General features: G+C 40.8%; 1 pseudogene; it reads right to left on the bottom strand.

Moving 5' to 3' along the window:
- LOC148135256 (uncharacterized) overlaps positions 1–19,759 on the bottom strand; it is a 90,326-nt pseudogene that overhangs the window by 625 nt on the left and 69,942 nt on the right.

Genomic DNA, 19,759 nt, shown 5'->3' with positions numbered 1-19,759 from the left:
CGAAGGAACTTTGACAAATGATCAATCAGGTGCTGAGTGGTGCACAGAGGAGATTTCAGAGGGAGGTGTTCTTCTTTCTGCCCTGTTCCATGTGTGGTAATAGTCGTGAAAACAGAAGGTGGTACTTCTTCAGAAAAGTAGGTGATTTCTCATAAATACTGTGATTTTTCTAAAGTGTATCTCGTAGATCGTGTCAAGTGCTTTAATTAGCCCTCAATGTTGCAGGGAGCAAATGCACTGCCAATCAAGCGAGGTGCTTTATTTCGCATGAGGTCCAGTCCAAGACAGATTTAACGCAATTTTAATAACTATAGAGATATGGCCATCATTAAACATTTGGTGGGAATATAGCGCAGTACCATAGGAGATTACCCGACTCTTTGCATTACTCATTTTGTCATCGACATCACAATTGCGAAGTGAAATTGCAGAGCAATTTGGCTTTAATCTTTATGGCTCATTTTCGACAGGAACAGCGACAGAAGACAGGAGGAGAGAAAATGTTTTTCATATTGTTCAAGATGGAGAGTAGAGGCACCACTGGAACATATAGACCAGTGAACCATGCTTCAGTTGTTGGTAGAGTGTTGGAAAAGGTTATAAGTGATTGATTTATAATCATCGAGAAAGGCAGAAGTTGATTGGAGACGTGGAACACGGTTTTGTGTTGCGTGTATCGTATCTCAAAAACCTTATTGAGTTCTTTCAGAAGGCGAACAACCAGTGTATAAGCGTGAAGTTTTTGATTCCAAGCAGTTGTTCTAAACAATTCTTCAACGGAGGCTATTTAACAAAAATTAAGAGGCATGGGATTGAGGGTGATTTGGGGTGTGCATCAGAAATCGGCTAGCTGAAAGAAGACAGAGGTTTGTGGTTAATGGAAGGTGAACATCCTGGAGTTCAGTTACTAGCAGTGTAATGAATGGATCTGTTTTCGGCCACTCCATTGTGTCATCTTTATACAGGACCTGGATGACAGCGTAGAAGAATTGGATAGGAAAATTGCCAATGACACTAAAGTTGGTGGAGTGGTGGATAGCCAAAAAACGATGTTGCAGGTTACAATGTGACATAGACACGCTGCAGAGGAGGTGAGAAATCGAGTTTACAGTGGAAACGTGTGAGGCGATTCACTTTGGAAAGAGCAACAAGAATACTGAGTGGTGGGCTAGATGAAAGATTCTTGATAGTTCAAATAAAAAGAGAAATGTTGGTGTCCATGGGCATAGATCTCTGAAAATTGCCACTCAGGTTGATAGGGCTGTTAAGAAAGCATATGCAGTACTGGCTTTTCTTGGTAGAGGATTTTATGTTCACAGCCATGACGTTATGTTTCAGCGAAATAAAATTCTTGTGCGGTCATACTTGGCGTATTGTGTGCAGTTCTGGTAACTGCATTACAGTAAGGACGCGGGAACTGTGCAACATTAGTAGACCCGCTAAATTTAAGGGCATTAAAATAATCATTTAGTAAACAGATGGATGAAAATTGAATAGTGTCGGCTGAATAGGCTTCAGCTCAGTTTCACAGGTCGTGGAAACATCGAGGGCTGAAAGGCCTGTCATGTGCTGTAATGTTCTATGTTCTTTGTTCTATGATTGCATTTCTACCCAAATTAAAGGAAGGAAAATCAACAATCTAATGAAACTGAAGTACAAAGAGTTAAGTGTATATGTTTAAGACTTCTTATCATTTATGGGAGGTTTCGTTAGAGTACAGATGGCTAAGATGCTTGAATGAAACATACAATATAGGCATTTCCTGAAGCTAAGTGTTTGAAAAATGGAATGATTTGCCTCAGAGTGCAGGGAGAATTTGATGCACACCTGGAGAGGAGATAAACAAGCACTGCAGAAGGACGATCACAGAAATTCAAATAGTTGTCTGAAACTTGTTTCAAGGCTTTATGGAAGCCATGTCCTTTCATTATAGAACAATCGCTTTACTCTTTGACACCAGACAGCTTATTACGACATCCATATTTATTTAGGTCATTAATTGATCATTGTCGATTTCGCACAAAAAAAGGAAAACACACATCTTCCCATAAAACAACATGGGTAAAGCAGCGCTCTGAAGAAAAGGAGTAGAAGTAATGATTGAATTGACTTCAATTGAGTTAGATCAATTGTCACAGGTACTCACATGCATGTTGTTAAAACGTGACTCTTCCCTCGATGTCGGGTCATCTTAGATACAAAAGTTCATAACTTCGGGATCTTGGAACATCGAACTTGGACCTGGACAGAACAGAAACGTCCATTTCGACTGAAAATGTTGCCCTGAACATGATTCCAAATTGAACTAATTCATTCTGCCTGCCTTTTCTCCATATTCCTACATGACTTACATTCACATGTGCATACCTAAATGTTTCCTAAGCGCCACTTCTGACATCCCGACAGTACGTTCCAGACTCCAGACACTCACTGCATTAAATTAACGTGTCCTTCACATCTCCGTTAAACTTAGCCACGCTCAGCTGAAATGCATGCACTTTAATGTTAGACACTTCACTGTGGGGAAACGACTCAGACCAATAACACGATCCATTAATTCCATACTTTTATAGCCTTTTGTAAAGTCTCACCTCATCCTCCACCTCTCCTGTGAAAACAACCCGAGTTTTTTTTTATTGCATTTCCTTATCGCTCAAATCCTCTAATGCTGGTAGCATCCTGGGAAACTCTGCTGCACCTTCTCCAAAGCCCCTTCATCCTTACCGTCGCATGTCAAACAGAACTGATCTCTAATTCTGGCCGAACTAATGTATTATCAAGCTGCAGCATGATATTCTGACTGTTACTCACAATTCGCCGAACAATAAAGATAAGCATGTCAGACACCTGTTCTACTGCCCTATCGATTTGCGTGGCCACATCCAGGGAGCATTGGGCTGGAAACCAAGATCCCTTTTCAAATAAACGTTATTCAGGTTCCTACATATGTATACATCTTCTTAACACTTGATCTGCACAATGCTGCACTGGATTAAACACCATCTGCAAAGTCTCCATGCATTCCTGGAACTGATTTACATCCTTCTCTATACTTTGACAACTTTTTTTACTATCCCAGACTCCACTGAAACTTATCTTATTTGTGAACTTACAAACTCACCCATCTGAATTTTCATCCATGTCCATAATGCAAACCAGAAAAAGCAGAGTTGGCAGTAGGGATTACTATGGACCACTACTTGCCATGGACTTCCATTCAGAAAAAAAGAAGCCGCCATTCCACCACGTTCCTCTGCCTAGTATCGGCAAAACCAATTCAGAATTCATACGACACAATCACCTTGAAACCCAATGCATTTAAATCTCTGAATGACTCTATCATGAGGGCCCTTGTTGAAAGCCTCAGTAAAATGCATGTCGATATTATCCACATCTCTACCGTTCACGAACAGTATCATCACCTCCTCGAAACATTCAATCATGTTAGTAAGACATAACCTTGCCTGAACAAAGGCATGCTAACTGTGTCGAATGAGACCAGGCGGTTTGAAACGTCAAAAGTATGGTCCATTAGAATTCTCTCCAACAGCTTTCCAAATGCCAATACAAAGCTGACTGTTGTTTAGTTTTCTTAAATATCGTTATTTACTCTCTTGAACAGAAGATCAACAATAAACGAATAAAGGCGTTATGTCCCACGTCAAGGCGGTTATGATCAAGGGAGTCCCTAGAGGTTTACAGTGGAAAAAGGAGTTTATTGATGAAGGAAATCAGGAGAGGGAAAAGAGGTACTAGGTACCTTTGGCTCAGAGAAATAGGATGAGATCTCCGAAATTCCTTCCGTACATAAAAGGAAAAGAATAATTACAGAAAGAATGTGGCCTCGCGAGAGTAAGAGTGTTAGTATATATTTTTGTGGAACTGAAGGAAATGGAAGTAGTTCTCAATGAATATTTCTTCCCTGTGTTTGAAGTATTTGTTATGACACAGGTTAATTCTAAAACTGACACAAAGAGAACCTCACCACTTGCTGCAAAGTGTACAATTTCGAGAGGCAAACAATCATGCAAAAAGTCTACATTTCAAGTAAAAATTTTAGAAAACCTTATTTACGTCTGAAGGAGAATACTAAAACCAAAAACTATTTATTACTTTCGCTTAAATCTATTTTTAAACTATCACTCAGCAATAATGGTCCGATAAATTCACTCAGCAATTTACGGGAAAATCAATTTGAAAATGCATTATCATCTCCAGATGTCGACCTTTCTTTGTAGATTTCTCTAGTTCGAATTTCGTGTTCTTCTGCACAAATTTGTTTTTATACACGTAACGTTCAGAGAGGTATAAAGCTATCAGTTTTTTTGTTGGTGTCGTGGCTATTCTCTACTGATCTCTTCAAAATCTTTGATTCTATTCCCCAACACATGGTCTCATTTCATTGGTTTGATGTTATCCCCAACAGTAAAATTCAAAATCGATTGTTTTTTTGTTAGCAGGAGTATGACTGAAACTGATTGGGCGAGTTTGAATTTATTAGTTATATTGCAACACCGTGCAAAGTATTTGTGGCCACCAAATGTTACATATTAGGTCTTTCTGTTCACTGTGTGCTTCTATTTATGTCCGCGCTAACTTCTTCTCTCCTTTGAAAATACAGTACACACATAAACCTTCATGACACCTTCCCCGAAGAAAAAGAGGACCATCGTAATGAAAAAAGTGGCTCCATTTCTTCTTTGCCTAAACAGCATTACCACGACATGTGTATGACGTTAATCTATGTTCACATTAACTTCTTGCCAGATAAATATATTTAATAATTGAACAAATACCAAACTTATCTCTACTTTATCCAGTAGAATTTCCTCGATGGCCTTCATCTTTGCGTTCCGTGGGGTCAGCTTTCCAGGTGCAGTGCTATGAGCCAAGAAGGTCACCTCTGCTTTCGTGTCTTCTGTATTATTTAATGTTATTGCCAATTTTGCATCTCGTAGTCGTTCAAACAGCTTTACCAACTGCACAAGAAGATCGTACTAGGGCTTAAGAAACATCATTACATTGCCCAAACAGACTGCACTGTTTGTTACCTGATCCACAATCTTGTGTGAGGTTTTGAAATGTGGCCGGTGTGTTATTCATTCCAAAGGGCATCACTTTGATTTGATATTGATCATTTAGGTTTGGAAGCGCAGAAATTTCTTTCACTGTCTCTGATAAAGGTACTTGCCATAACCACACAGTAAGTTCAAGTTAATGATATGGCTTCTAGTCAAAGTTTCTCCATACAGACCTCCAATCTCGGAATTGGATGCGGGACCGATGTTGCAACGGTGTGGACCTTCCGATAATCCACGCAGAATCGTTGAGTCCTGTCTGGTCTTGAGTCCGCTCTGTTTGCCTTAATTCTCGTGAGTGGAACTGACTCTTGAAATCTGGTAGACACAACCATTATGGCTGCTTCCCACATTCATTTCCTGGCAAGGGTCTGTCACAATGATTCAAAAACCGTGTGAAACATTCTTCACATGCGGGAATTGGTAATTGAGAACATCATTGAACGTCATGCGCTTAAGTTCAAGGCCATCCTTGTTGAATTTGGCTTCCACCCCCTTCTTGACCTTGCTGGCTTTGGAAGTGTGAAGCTAATGGGGGTGTTTCTTTATCGGAACAGCGGTCCCTACTTCTACTTCATGTACAATCGCATTCTTCCCATTGTTCTGATTGATACTTCCGTCCATATTATACAGTAAAATACTTTCAACTGTGATATTTGCTCCTGACGAAGATAGTGTATTAACCTGTTCCCACTACTCAAGTCCTTCTTAGTGTTAAACATCTGGATTTGATTCCTCCTCTGCTGTGCAGTAACTAACATCTGGTTCTTGAGTTCTTTCTTTCCAGTATAATACGATTTCAACATGTAAACAAGTTTATGAGGTAGTTCACCGAACTCAACTTTTTCCAAATTTATCTGTTGCTATTAAACGTGGCTTTAAATTATATCCTCATAACCTCAAGGCAACGGCCGAGTCTGTGTTTTCATCTGCATCTGCTTCATTGTATGCTGTGGGCCCTTTTGGTACGTTTTAGCTAAATTACCTAATCGACTTAATTTCTTCCTTTCACCAGATGCATAATCTAACTGTGAGGTCGTGGGCTTTGGTGTCGTCAATTTTTCTTTCAATAAATTCGTGAGGCGTCATCTTCATGTCCGAATATTAACTCGAAGGAAGTAAGCTGATTAGATTCATTTGGCGCATCTGTGATGGGACACAATACGATTGGATACTTTTATCTTCATCATTCGGGTAATACTGACAGTATGCTCTCAAAATGGTCTTCATGGTCTGAGATTCAGGGTGATACGTATTTGATTTAAAATCCGAATCCATAAAAAGACTCGCAGTAAAATTAGTACCTTGATTCAAATAAATCTCTCTGGGTAGCCCATACCACGTGAATAAAGCGACGAACACCTCTACCACTCATTTTGCCTGAATTCGCATGATGGAATTGACTCTTGAAATCTGGTAGACACAACTATTATAGTAAACGAAAACAGTTTCCCACTTTTATTTCGCGGCATGTGTCCAAAACAATCATTTGTAACCTGTGTGAAACGTTCATGTGGGAATTGGTAACAAAGATCCTGGTTTTATTTTCGCCCGTAATTTACCTGCCATTTGGCATGTATGACACATTTGGCGAAGTTTAACAACATCCTCGTGCAGTCCAGGCAAATAAAATGATCTTATACCTAATCCTCAGTCTTTCATACACTATGGTGGACACCTACATTTTATTTCATATTCTACCTCTAATAATTCCGCTCTGTAATACACAGACTACACAATCTACTGCATTTGGGCTCATTTCTGTTTTGCCCTCCCCTAACATGGTCTCCATTTCTGTCTCAAGCTTCTACCTTTCTAATAGTTACCCTCAGGAGTATATTCCTTCTTCTTGGAAACTGTGTTCGACGTTATGCTGTAGGAAAATTCTGAAATTTCTGTTACTCCTCAGGAATACTCCATATGAATTTTCAACTACTCCAGCAGAATAATCTCTCTTTGAACCTCATAAATCTTATCTATCTTTAATGCATCCATTAGTTAAAATGACTGTGTTTAATTCCTTCAAACTCAACATACCTCTGTCCTAATTCCATCTTAATGCTTCTACAAAGCTGTTTATGCGCTTCTGGTATCAATTCACAAGCACTTAAAATATCCTGTTTGACCTATTTAGAATCTCTTGATCTCTTATCTGACAGAGCAGCAAATACGTCACTAGTCCATCCGAACAGTTTAGTCAAAACGAATAAGATCCAGAAATATTTGGACCACGGCATCTGCCTCGCCAATTTTTCAAATGAGTTAAAGAAGGCTTTCGAAACGTCTCTCATCAAAATATGGCTGATGTTTGAAATATTTGTTTACATCACAAACTTCTCTTCTAATCTCCATCATGTTTACTTCACTCTGATGATGAAGTTGCAATTTGGCAAGTCCAATTCTCTGTCTTTTTGCTCAGTGAAAATTTCCTGTCTCTTTCTCTCACGCTTTGCTCTCTCTCTTTCTCTCCCCCGTCTTCTCTCTTTCTCTCATCCTGTTTTCTTTATCGTCTAACAAAATTTCCCTCAATTGTAATTTCAGGTTTTTCTAAGCAGTCTGCCCATGTCTGCTTCACTGATATCTAAGTTTTTGAGTAAATTCCTTGATAATTTCAACTTTACTTTTGTCTTTGGTTAACCAAATTCTAACCTCTGTTTGTAGTTCTAAGACTATTTCCTTTTATTTTTCTTTTCTTTCCAAACGTTCTTGGCAATCTTGGAATCGTGTTCAAACCTCATATAACCTTTACCAATTTAACAAACATTTCTCTCACTTTTTTTTAACCAATCATATGAAAACAAAATGATACAAATTGTCCCAACTAAGCTTTTTTTTTTAAATATCCAGGTCACTAACATGCAAATGCCTTATCTACTGGTGTTTTTATCGAACCCCACATCTATTGAAATCGTTCCAAATCTCAGTTAAAAATCACACAACACCGGGTTATAGTCCAACAGGTTTAATTGGAAGCACACTAGCTTTCGGAGCGACGCTCCTTCATCAGGTGATTGTGGAGGGCTCGATCGTAACACAGAATTAATAGCAAAAATGTGCAGTGCGATGTAACTGACAATATACATTGAAAAATTGATTGTCTGTTAAGCCTTTCATCTGTTAGAATACAGTGATAGTTTTACTTCTTTCATGTGTAAATCACAAAACCCGTTTTTGTAAAGTTGCATTCTCGGGTTAGCTGTTAACAATGGTGATAGCTAGACAATATGTTGAACATGAAAGAAGTGAAACTCTCACTGTATTCTAACAGATGAAAGGCTTAACAGACAATCAATTTTTCAATGTATAATTTCAGTTAAATCAAACTGTAAATTTTTGCTGTAAATTCAGTGTTACGATCCAGCCCTCCACAATCACCTGATGAAGGAGCTTCGCTCCGAAAGCTCGTGTGATTCCAATTACACGTGTTGGACTATAACCTGGTGTTGTGTGATTTTTAACTTTGTACACCCCAGTCCAACACCGGCATCTCCAAATCATTTCCAAATCTCAGACTGGATCTGCATAAACCCTTCGAAATCACAGGTGAGAACGTCTACAAACCCTCTGTTATCTTTTCAAAAAGGCACACAAAGAACCTCACCTTTCACCGGAATCTGTTAAATTTGAAGAGAAAAAGAATCATCCAAGAAGGCACAACTTAAAGTAAAAAGTAACTTTTTTTTATTCTGCACGCCCAACAGAGAATATTAAAACCAACAACTATTTACAACTCCTTTCTCCTTAAACTATCTTTTATTCACACGATTCAATTCTGGACTGAAAAATTTCCATTAAATTTAAGGCAAAATCAATTTGAAACCCAGCTACAGATACACACACTCACGCAGACCTTCTCTCATCCACATACACTCCTACACTCAAACACGCACCCTCTCACAGAGTTATACCCATTTACACTTACAATCAAACACAAACACATAATCCCTCTCACTGATACATAAAAATCACACTCCACCACACATACACATACACAAATAAATTTGTGGGGTTTATTTGGACTGCAGAATTACATTTTACTTTGCTCAAAAACTGTATGATTCCATGTAAGATTCCGTAAATCCCCTTTTTAGTTTAGAATCAGTCTGACCAATGTGGCACAGATGGCCTTACACAAGGAAACTCAAACCTTTAATACATTACATGGGCCATCGTTTTTTTAGATATTAGATTAGATTCCCTCCAGATTGGAAACAGGACTTTCGGTCCACCTACTCCGCACCGACCCTCCGAAGAGTAGCCCAGCCAGACCAATTTCACACTGACTAATGTACCTAACTCTATGGACAATTTAGGAAGACCAATTAAACTGGCCTGCACATCTTTGGACTATGGGAGGAAACCCGAGTACACGGAGGGAACCCACGCAGAGTGGGGAGAGTGTGCAAACTCCATATAGACAGTCGCCCGAGGTCAGAATCGAGCCTGGGTCCCTGGTGCTGTGTGGCAGCAGTGTTCACCATGTCATGACACCAATTGTTACAGTTCACTTGAGCATGTAACTTTTAAAAAACGTATTGCGATTTACATGTGGAAGAACTTAAAGCAACATGGTCATTCTAGCAGAAAAGAGACTTAAAAAATAATCCAGCTTTTTTGTCAATATATTATTCCAGTTTTATCACACTGCAAAATATTGCTAAAATTTTGTGTATTGCAAACGTTTACTCCACAACCACCTGATGAAGGAGCAGCGGTCTGAAATCAAGTGCTTCCACTTAAACCTGTTGGACAATAACCTGGTGTTGTGTGACGGCATCGCCAAATCATTGCTTACAATGGAAAGTGACTATTAACCAAGTTCAGTACTGATGGGGATGGCCTCAACCAGGACCTTGGGTTCATGATACACAATAGGTGACCCCATTTCACTGCACACATACACTCACACACACTCTCTTTGTCCCTCTGTCTCTCTCACACAGACACACACACACTGAGACACACACACTCACGCAGACCCTCACTCATACCCTCACACATATCCTCCCATACTTACACCCACACTGAAATCTCTCACGCACGTATACCCCTTGACACTCACACTCACTCATATACACATACACACACTCTTTCACAGACAGTCATGCTACCCCACAACGTACGTAGCCACATTTTCACACGCACACATTAATTTGTGAGGCGAGTTTGTACTTGCAGAATCATATTTTATTTTGCTCAAAAATAGCATGAATCCATATAAGATCCTGTGAACCCCTTTTGATGATTAGATTCAGTATTAACATTGGGACTCAGCTAGCTTCACATAGGGCACCTCAAACCTTTGATGCATTTTATTCGCTGACATGGCACCTATTATTAAAGTTCATTTGAGAATGTAACTTTAAAACATTTTCTGCGATTTTACATATGAAAGAACTGTAAGACACATCGGCATTCGAAAAGCTAAGAGTTAACAAATAATCCAGATCTTTATCAATATATCATTTCAATTGTATCAGTCTTAAACCTTGTCATAAATTATATGTCTTAAGAACTTATAGTCCCCAACAACCTGATGAAGGATCAGCGCTCCGAAATCTAGTGCTTTCCATTCAATTTGTTGGATAAAAACCTGGTGTCATGTGATTTTTAAATATTTGCACTGATATCGTATGCTCAGCTCAACCTGACAAAGAATTCGGACGGGCGTCCACAGAATTTCACATCTTACATGTTTCAGCAGAGAGTTAAAGCTCCCCTTCTTTTATGAAGTTTTGATCGTTAATCTGCTCATGTCTGAGTGCTGGCTTTGCAGTGGAGGTACATGGAGCTGATCATTTCTGACCAATGATCAGTGAGATTGATTTGTGTATGAAGTTGTTTTAATAATCGGGTAGCTATTTCCGAATAAGTTTACAATGCGTGGTAGTTTGCAGTCTTGCGAACTGTCAACAATACTTGACACATCGATAACGAGAAATCGTCATGGCTTCTGAGTTTCTGAAGGGCGATCGATTGAAAAAATACATTATCTTTTCCTTTCTGATGTTCACACAAAATTCACTCCAGTAAATGCCAACTGACTCTGCAGGTATGATACCTTTTTCGATGACATTAAAATAATCTCTCTTTTTTCACAAAGTGCATTCATAGCACCTGGCTAATATGTTAAGGCAGCAGCCCACGCATAAAACGATGAGCAAAAATAAATATTTTGAACCACAAAGTGGATTTCACTCTGATGTCCGACTTTGTCCGGCAAGTTATAACTTCAAATTAAATAAATCCACTGAGGTGACCAGAAGGACGGAGTATGAGAGTCAATCCATCATTGAGTCATAGCCTTAAAAAAGCATGGAAAAAAAAGCTTAACTGAATGAGGCCATGACAACCAGATATCCTAAACTGATCTCCTATTTGCCAGAACTCGGTTATATCTCTGTAAGCGCTTCCAATTCATGAAAGCCATCCAGATGCCTTTCAGATGTTGGAATTGTACCCGCCTCCAATAATTCTCCTGTACGTGCATCATTACTTGGGAGAAAACATTCCTTCTTTTCCGTTTTATTTCTTTCTACTCTCACATTAATTTTATGCTCTCAGGGTTTGTACTCTCCTGCAGTGAGAAGAAGACCTGAGTTACACCCCCTTCCCATGATCATCATGACTTATAAATTTCGAAAGGTAAACCCGTCATCCTGTTGCGCTTCAGAGACCCTGACGCCTCCAAATTCAGCATTCCAGGCAACCTTTTCTGAAATGTCATGCTATCCTTTCGATAGCAAAGAGATCATTTTCGAACACGTTATTTTTAAATGGCCTCACCAAAGTCTTGCGCACCTGCAACCTCACAATCTTCTCATCAATGCGCTGCCAAACAAAATCAGAGTTACAAATCACCTTCTGTACTATCCTATCTACCTACGACTGCACTTTCAAGGAACTATGAAACTGCACTCCAAGGTCTTTTTACAGAATAACGCATCCCAGGCCCTACCATTAAGTCTACAGAGAAAACTGAGCACTTCAGATGCTGAAGATCAGAGTCAAGAGTGTGGCGATGGAAAAGCATATCAGGTCAGGCAGCATCCGAGGAGCAGGGAAATCGACATTTCGGGCAAAGCCCTTCATCACGAAGTGTATATGTCTGGGTGTTTTGACTTTCCAAATACATTACCTTACATGTAATTAAGATAAGCTATATTTAAACACTCCACCACCCAGTGGCCGATCTGCCTCAAAGTACCGTTGCATTCAGAGGTAATCTTCTTCACTGGAAACAACAGCACGTATTTTGGTGTCATCTGCGAAAATACGAACCATAGCATAGAAGTGTTGATCAGATTGGTAGGCCAATCGCAGATGCTTTGAAGCCTTGTTAAGGAAATAACGATGCCGTAGAATTTAATGCAAGGCAGGACGCTGGGAAGCTTGAAGGGATACAGGGATCTTCGGTTAATTATTCACATTTTCCTGAAGTCAGCAGAGGACGTGGATATGATAGTTAATGAGGGAGAAGCCATACTTGACTTAATAAATTGTGTCATTGCGTAAGGAAAAGGAGGAGTTTTTGGTGTTTTGCATGGCGTTAATCAGTCTGTGGCTGTGTGCAGTTTCGCTCTCTACTCTGCAGGAACGATGTGATAACATTAGAGGACGTCATAGAGCGATAGAGATGTACAGAATGGAAACAGACCCTTCAGTCTAACCCATTCATGACGGCAAGATATCCCAACTCAATCTGGTCCCACCTGCCAGCACCTAGCCAATATCCCTTAAAACCCTTTCTATTCATAGACCCATCCAAATGCCTCTTAAATGTTGCAATTGCACCAACCTCCACCACTTCCTCTGGCAGCTCATTCCATACAGGTACCACCACCTGCGTGAAAATGTTGCCCCGTCAGTGTCTTTTATATATTTCCTTTCTCACCCTAAACCCATGCCCTCTAGTTCTGGACTCCACCATCCCAGGGAAAATACTTCGTTTATTTATCCTATCCATGCAACTCATAATTTTGTAATCCTCTATAAGGTCACCCCTCAGCCTCCGACGCTCCAGGGAGAATAGCCCCAGCCTGTTCAGCATCTCCCTATATCTCAATTCCTCCAACCCTGACATCATCTATGTAAGTCATTTCTGAACTCTTTCAAGTTTCCCAACATCTTTCCGATATGAACGAGATGAGAATTGCATGCAATATTCCAGCAGACGCCTTACCCATTGTCCTGTGCAGCCGCAACATGATCTCCCATTTCCTGTACTCAATATTCTGACCAATACAGGAAATTAAATCAAACGCCTTCTTAACTATCCTCTCTATTTGCGACTCCACTTTCAAGGAGTTTTGAACCTGCATTTCAAGGTCTCTTTGTTCAGCAACACTCCCTGGGCACTTACCATTAAGTGTGGAAGTCCTGCTTTCCCAAAATACAGCACCTCCCATTTATCTGAATTATTCTCCACCTGTCATTCCTTAGCCCGTTGGCCCATCTGATCAAGATCCTGTTGCAATCTGAAGTAACTTTCTTCGCTGTCCACTACACCTCCAATTTTGGTCTCATCTGCAAACTTACTAACTATACCCGTTACGCACGCATTCAAATCATTTATATAAATGAGAAAAAGTAGAGGACCAAGCAACTTTTCTTGTGACACTCCACTGGTCACAGATCTCCAGTCTGAAAAGCAACCCTCACCACCTCCCTCTGCCTTCTACCTCTGACCCAGTTCTGTACCCAAATGGCTGGTTCTCCCTGTATTCCTTGAAATCAAACCATGCTAACCAATCTCCAATGGGGAACCTTGTCTAACGCCTTACTGAAGTCCATATCGATCACATCTATCGCTCTGCCCTCATCAATCTTCTTTGTTACTTCTTCTAAAAACTCAATCAAGTTTGTGAGACATAATTTCCCACACATAAAGCCATGTTGACTTTCCCTCATCAGTCCTTGCCTTTCCATATGTATTAAATCCTGTCCCGCAGGATTCCCTACAACAACTTGCCCAACATCAACGTCAGGCTCCCTGAATGTTACAGTTTGCATGGGGATTTGGATGAACTGCAGAATTGGACTGAGGTGGCAAATGGAGTTCAATGCAGCTACATGTGAGAAGATGCACTTTTGGAAGAATAAGAGGACTGCAGAGAACTTGGTGGTATGGATGTGCAAAGGGATCTTGGAGTCCATGTGAATAGATCCCTGAAAGTTACCACCCAGGTGGATACTGCTTTTAAGAAAACATATGGTATGTTAGGATTCATTGGTAAAGGGATTGACTTCCGGAACCGCAATATTATGCTGCAAATATACAAAACGATGGTACGGCCACACTTGCAATATTGTGTACAGTTCTGGTCTCCCCATTACAAAAAGGATATGGAAACGGTGGAAACATTGCAGAGGAGATTTACCAGGATGTTGCCTGGTCTGGAGGGAAGGTCTTATGAGGAAAGGCTGAGAGACTTGGATCTTTTCTCATTGGAAAGAAGAACGCTAAGGGGGAACTTGATAGACATACAAGATGATCGGAGGGTTAGATAGGGTAGACAGAGAAAAACTTTTCTTTTCCCTGGGAAGATGACGTCAGCTTGTACGAGAGGGCATAACTACATCTTGAGGGGTGATAGATTTAAGACTGCTGTCACAGGCAAGTTCTTTCCACAGAGAGTGGTAAGAACATGGAATGCCCGACCTGCTAAGGTAGTCAACTCAGCCACATTCGGGTGATTTAAGCAATCCTTAGATAAACTCATGGATGATTTTGGGAGAGTGCAGGGGGACGAGCTGCGAAAAGTGCACAGGTCGGCGCAACATCGAGGTCTGAGGGACTGTTCTGCGCTGTAATATTCTATGTTCTATGTTCCATAGTTCCCTGGCTTGTCCTCACCACCCTTCTTAAACAGTGGCAACACGTTACCCAACCTCAAGTCTTCCGGTACCTCACCTGTGACTACTGATGGCACAATTATCTCAGCAAGACTCCCAGCCAACACTTCTCTCGCTTCCCACAGGGTTCTAAGTTATACCAGATCAGGTCCTGGGAACGTATCCACCTTTATGTGTTTCTAGACATGCAGCACTTCCTCCTCTGTGATATGGACATTTTGCAAGGTGTCGCCAACTATTTTCCTTCATTCTATATCTTCCATATTCTTTACCACAGTAAATACTGATGCAAAATACTCCTTAGCATAACCCCCATTTTCAGGAGCTGCACACAAAGTCCGCCTTGCTGATCTTTGAGGGACACTATTCTCTCCCTAATTGCACATTTGCTCGTAATGTATTTGCAAAAATGCTTTGGATTCTCCTCAATTATATTTGCCAAAGCAATCTCATGTCCCCTTTTTGCCAGCCTGATTTTCCTCTTAGGTACACTTCTACTGCATTTATACACTTCGAAGGATTCACTTGACCTGTCCTGTCTATATCTTACATATGCTTCTGCCTTTTTCTTGACTCAATCTTCACTTTCTTTAGTCATGTAGCATTATCTAAAGCTATCAGTCTTTCTTTTCACTCGAACAGGAATATATAGTCGCTGGATTCTCGTTATCTCATTTCTAAAGGCTTCCCATTTTCCAACCGTCCATTTACCTGTGAGCATCCGCCCTCAAGCAACTTTTGAAAATTCTTGCCTTATACCGTCAAAATTGGCCTTTCTCCAATTTAGAACTTCCACTTTTAGGTCTGGTCTATCATTTGCCTTCACTGTTTTAAATTTGATTAAATTATGGTCGATGGCCCCAATGTACCCTCCCACTGACACCTACCCTGCCTTACTTCCCAAACGTAGTTCAATTATTGCGCCTTCTCATGTCGGTACATCCACTTTCTGATACATAAAACTTTCTTCTAAACCTCTCATCTAACCCTTAACACTATTCAGTACCAGTCTATGTTTGGAAAGTTAAAATCCCCCAACATAACCACCCTATTATTCTTACAGTCACATGGGATCTACTTACAAGTTTGTTTCTCATTACCCTCCGACTATTAGAGTGTATGTAATACAGTCTCAATAAGGTGATCATCCCTTTCTTATTTCTCAGTTCCACCCTATTAACTTCACTGGATGTATTTTCCACGAATATCCTGCCTCAATGCAAGTAGAATGCTAAAGACGCCATTTCCTCTCCTCTCTTGCCTCTTACTCGTCTTCCTGCAGCATTTGTATCCAGTAACATTAAGCTGCCAGTCCTTCCTAGCCCTGACCAATGGTTCTGTAACTGCTGTGATATTCCAGTCCTGTGTTGCTAACAATGCCCTCAGTTCATCTGCATTCCCTGTTAGGACACTTGCATTGAAATAAATGCAGTTCAATTCATTAGTCCTATCTTGTCCCTGCCTGCCCTGACAGTTTGACTCGCTTCTGTTCTCAACTGTACCAGTCTCAGGTTGCTCTCTTTCCTCACTATCTCCCTGGCTCCCACCCTCCCACCATACTAATATCAATCCTCCCGAGCAGCTCGAGCAAATCTCCCTGTCAGCATATTATTCCCCAGCCAATTTAGGTCCAATTCGTCCTCCTTGAACAGGTCACTTCCACAATAAAACCGATTCCAATGATCCAAAACCGTGTATCCTTCTCCCATACACCATCTCCTCAGTCAGCAATTCACCTGCCCTATCTTTCTATTCCTGCCCTCATTCGCTCGTAACACTGGGAGTAATCCAGATATTTCTACTCTCAAGGTCCTCCTTCTAAAACTCCTGCCTAACTCTCTGTAATCTCCCTTCAGCACCTCAACCTTTTCCCTTCCTATGTTGTTGATTCCAATGTGAAAAATGACTTTATGCTGGCCCCTCTCCCCATTGAGAACGTTCTGCATCCACTCTGAGATATCCTTGACCCTGGCCCCATGGAAGCTAAACACCATTCTGATCTTTTCTTTTTGCTGCTGGCCACAGGAACGTCTGTCTGTACCTCCAACTAGAGAACCGATAACACAATTGATCTCTTGGAAGCCGATGTGCCCCTCGTTGCATTAGATACAGTCTCAATGCCCAAAACTTGAGTGTTTGTGCTCTGTTCCCTGTGAATCGATCACCCCCTACTCTTCCCAAATCAGCATACTTGTTTGAAATGGGGATAGCCACAGAAAACTGATGCACCAGTTGCCTACCTCGCTTAACTTTCCTCGAGCTAACCCATCTATGAGACTTTATCTTAGACTTTCCCTCCCTTCCTAGAACTGTCATCCATCACATACTGTTGCTGTTGCAAATTCCTCATTGTCTTTCCAACCGGTCCATTAGATCTGATATGATTCGCAACCAACAACATTTATTGCCGGTATATTACGCAGTAATACTTAAAGTCTCTTTCAACTCCCAATTCATCTATTGCTGGATATGAAAGTGCGATTGATAATGAGAGAGAGATTTTGGGGTTAGGGTGTTCACATGAACCATTGAAGAGTTTGGGACATGCTCAACCAGTAGCTCATGATTCTCCAGCAGCATCCCTGAAATCATAACAGAAAATATACAACACAAAACTAAAGACGTTATGTCAAATCTTAAAAAGCACGAGCTGGACTTTTGGTGGATTAGTCAGTCAATTCTCAGCATTATCGTACAGCAAGAATGATCATAGCTTGCAGTGGTTGCGCACAATATTTCCTCCAATGATGGGAGGAACTTGGAGAGAATGGTGACGTTTGGCTTGTTCTCTTCAAAACAGAGAAGGAGAAGCAGAATTTTAAATCAAGATGTTCAACGTCAGGATGGGTTTGGATAGTATGAATAGGGAGGAAGCATTTTCGTTGCTGTAAGGTTAAGACAATTGTCTAAAGTATCAGAGATAAGATGAAGAAACATTTTTCTTCTGCGCAGTGATGTGCAACATGACGTACAAAAATCTGGAATCCAATACGTCAGGTCCCAAGGCAATGGAAATAGTTTCAAATAGAAATTTGAAGACAACCGGATAAACGCACAGTGCGTTGGGGAACGTTTAGTGGCAGTGAAATTAACTAGTTAACTCTCATGTATCGGTTGGTCTTCAGGTGGCATCTCTGTGAAATTCTATCAGAGATCTAAAGCCCTGCGTCTATACAGCAGAGAAAGTTATCCACTCAAACTGATTGCGGAGAACCTGAGTGACCGGTTCTGGTCGTTTAATCGTTGCAAGGAAGATGCTGAGCATTTATTTCCGACCCACCACTCTCAGAAAATTCCTGAAATCACACTGGAAACATTCATAGTAAGTAGCAGCAAGTCCCAGTCAATCAATAACATTATACTGACAGAATTCCCCCTCACCAACTCATAGTTGTTCTCCTCCAAAGAAACCCTTCACCGCCTGCGCTAAACATCCACGCCCCCCTTTAAACTCCACCTCCAAAACACCACGTGCCCGTCTACTTCAAGTGCAACCTCTCCCTCCCCCAGCCCAAATACTTTTAACATGAAGTTAGAAGAATTCGGGGACGTACATGGAGTGAAGTTGTCGATGCCTAGCTTAATAAGGGGAGCAGGGGATGCAGAGGTTACGTTCTTTAACCATGCGAAATGCAATGGTACAGCAATAGGATAAGTATGTGGTACTGAATAAAATACTCTTAGATATGTCGGTGTGGACTGGATGGCTGAATTGTTTGCTTTCACACTGCCGGTATTCCATGATTTTTTGAACAGCAGTCAATTGTGAGGAGACTTGTCAAAGGATGTAATGGGATACCGATCAGTTTGTAAGATGGGGGGAAAATTGTAGTTACAGTTTGAACAAGCGAAATGGTTATCATTTTGGCCTCAGTGCCAGAGACCAGGATTCGATTACCCCCTCGAGCGACTGTCTGTTTGGAGTTTGCATAATAGTCCACAAGTCTGAGTGGGGAGTCTTTGGTTGTTCAGGCTGTCTCTCACAGTCCAAATATGTAAACGCATGGTGGATTAGCCATGAGAAAGATAGGAATACAAGGATACCTTAATGACAGAGGTTTGTTTAAGATGCTTATTGGATTGTCCTTGTGGACTTCGATGGTTGAATGGTCTTCTTCCACACTACATTTCTGTGATTCCATGTAGGCGGTGATGCATTTTGGGAGACCTAGTGCAAAAATAAAATATGTACTGGAAATGGCAGAACCCTGAGGTGCAGTAATATGCAGAGGATATTGAGGTGCATGTCAGTTGCTCTCTAAAAGTGTCAACATGTGTTCAAAAAGGTATATGTCATGACTGCATTCACCAAATAACACACTCAGCATAAAACTTAGGAATTCGACTTACAGCTCTTAGAAATCTTAATTTAGTCCACGATTGAACAGTTGCGTCCAGTTCTGGATGCAGCATGAAAGGTAAATTGTGAGGCTTCAGACACACGCATAAGAGTACACAGGATGTTGCTAGGCGTTGGCCTGTATTTGTTATATATTTGCCTTGCTCGCACGTAGATTCTAGGAACTCCTACAAAAAAAAACAAATGCATTTTCTCAGATTATGAATTGCAGCCACTTCCGATTCCAGATTATATTCATGATTCACAGAAAAATATTCGCCAATGTAGCTCACATTTACCAGAGGCAAACGCGGCCGGGGACTGGTAATCAAGTGACAGCCCTGAATCTTCGTTGCTTTTTTGTCTTGTCTTTCCTGTCGACCTCACAAGCTTCCACAAATTCCCATACTATTCTTTCTGTAAAAGTATTATGTGACAGTATTTCCCATCCCCGAACCCTAACCCTCGAACCGCACCATGCTGAACA

This window comes from Chiloscyllium plagiosum, unplaced genomic scaffold (genome assembly GCF_037043375.1).
Source record: "Chiloscyllium plagiosum isolate Xiang-an unplaced genomic scaffold, Cpla_swu_hap1 HiC_scaffold_50, whole genome shotgun sequence".
NCBI lineage: Eukaryota > Metazoa > Chordata > Chondrichthyes > Orectolobiformes > Hemiscylliidae > Chiloscyllium > Chiloscyllium plagiosum.
Note: the sequence above shows the minus strand (reverse complement) of the source record. Positions and strands in the feature narration are given on the sequence as shown.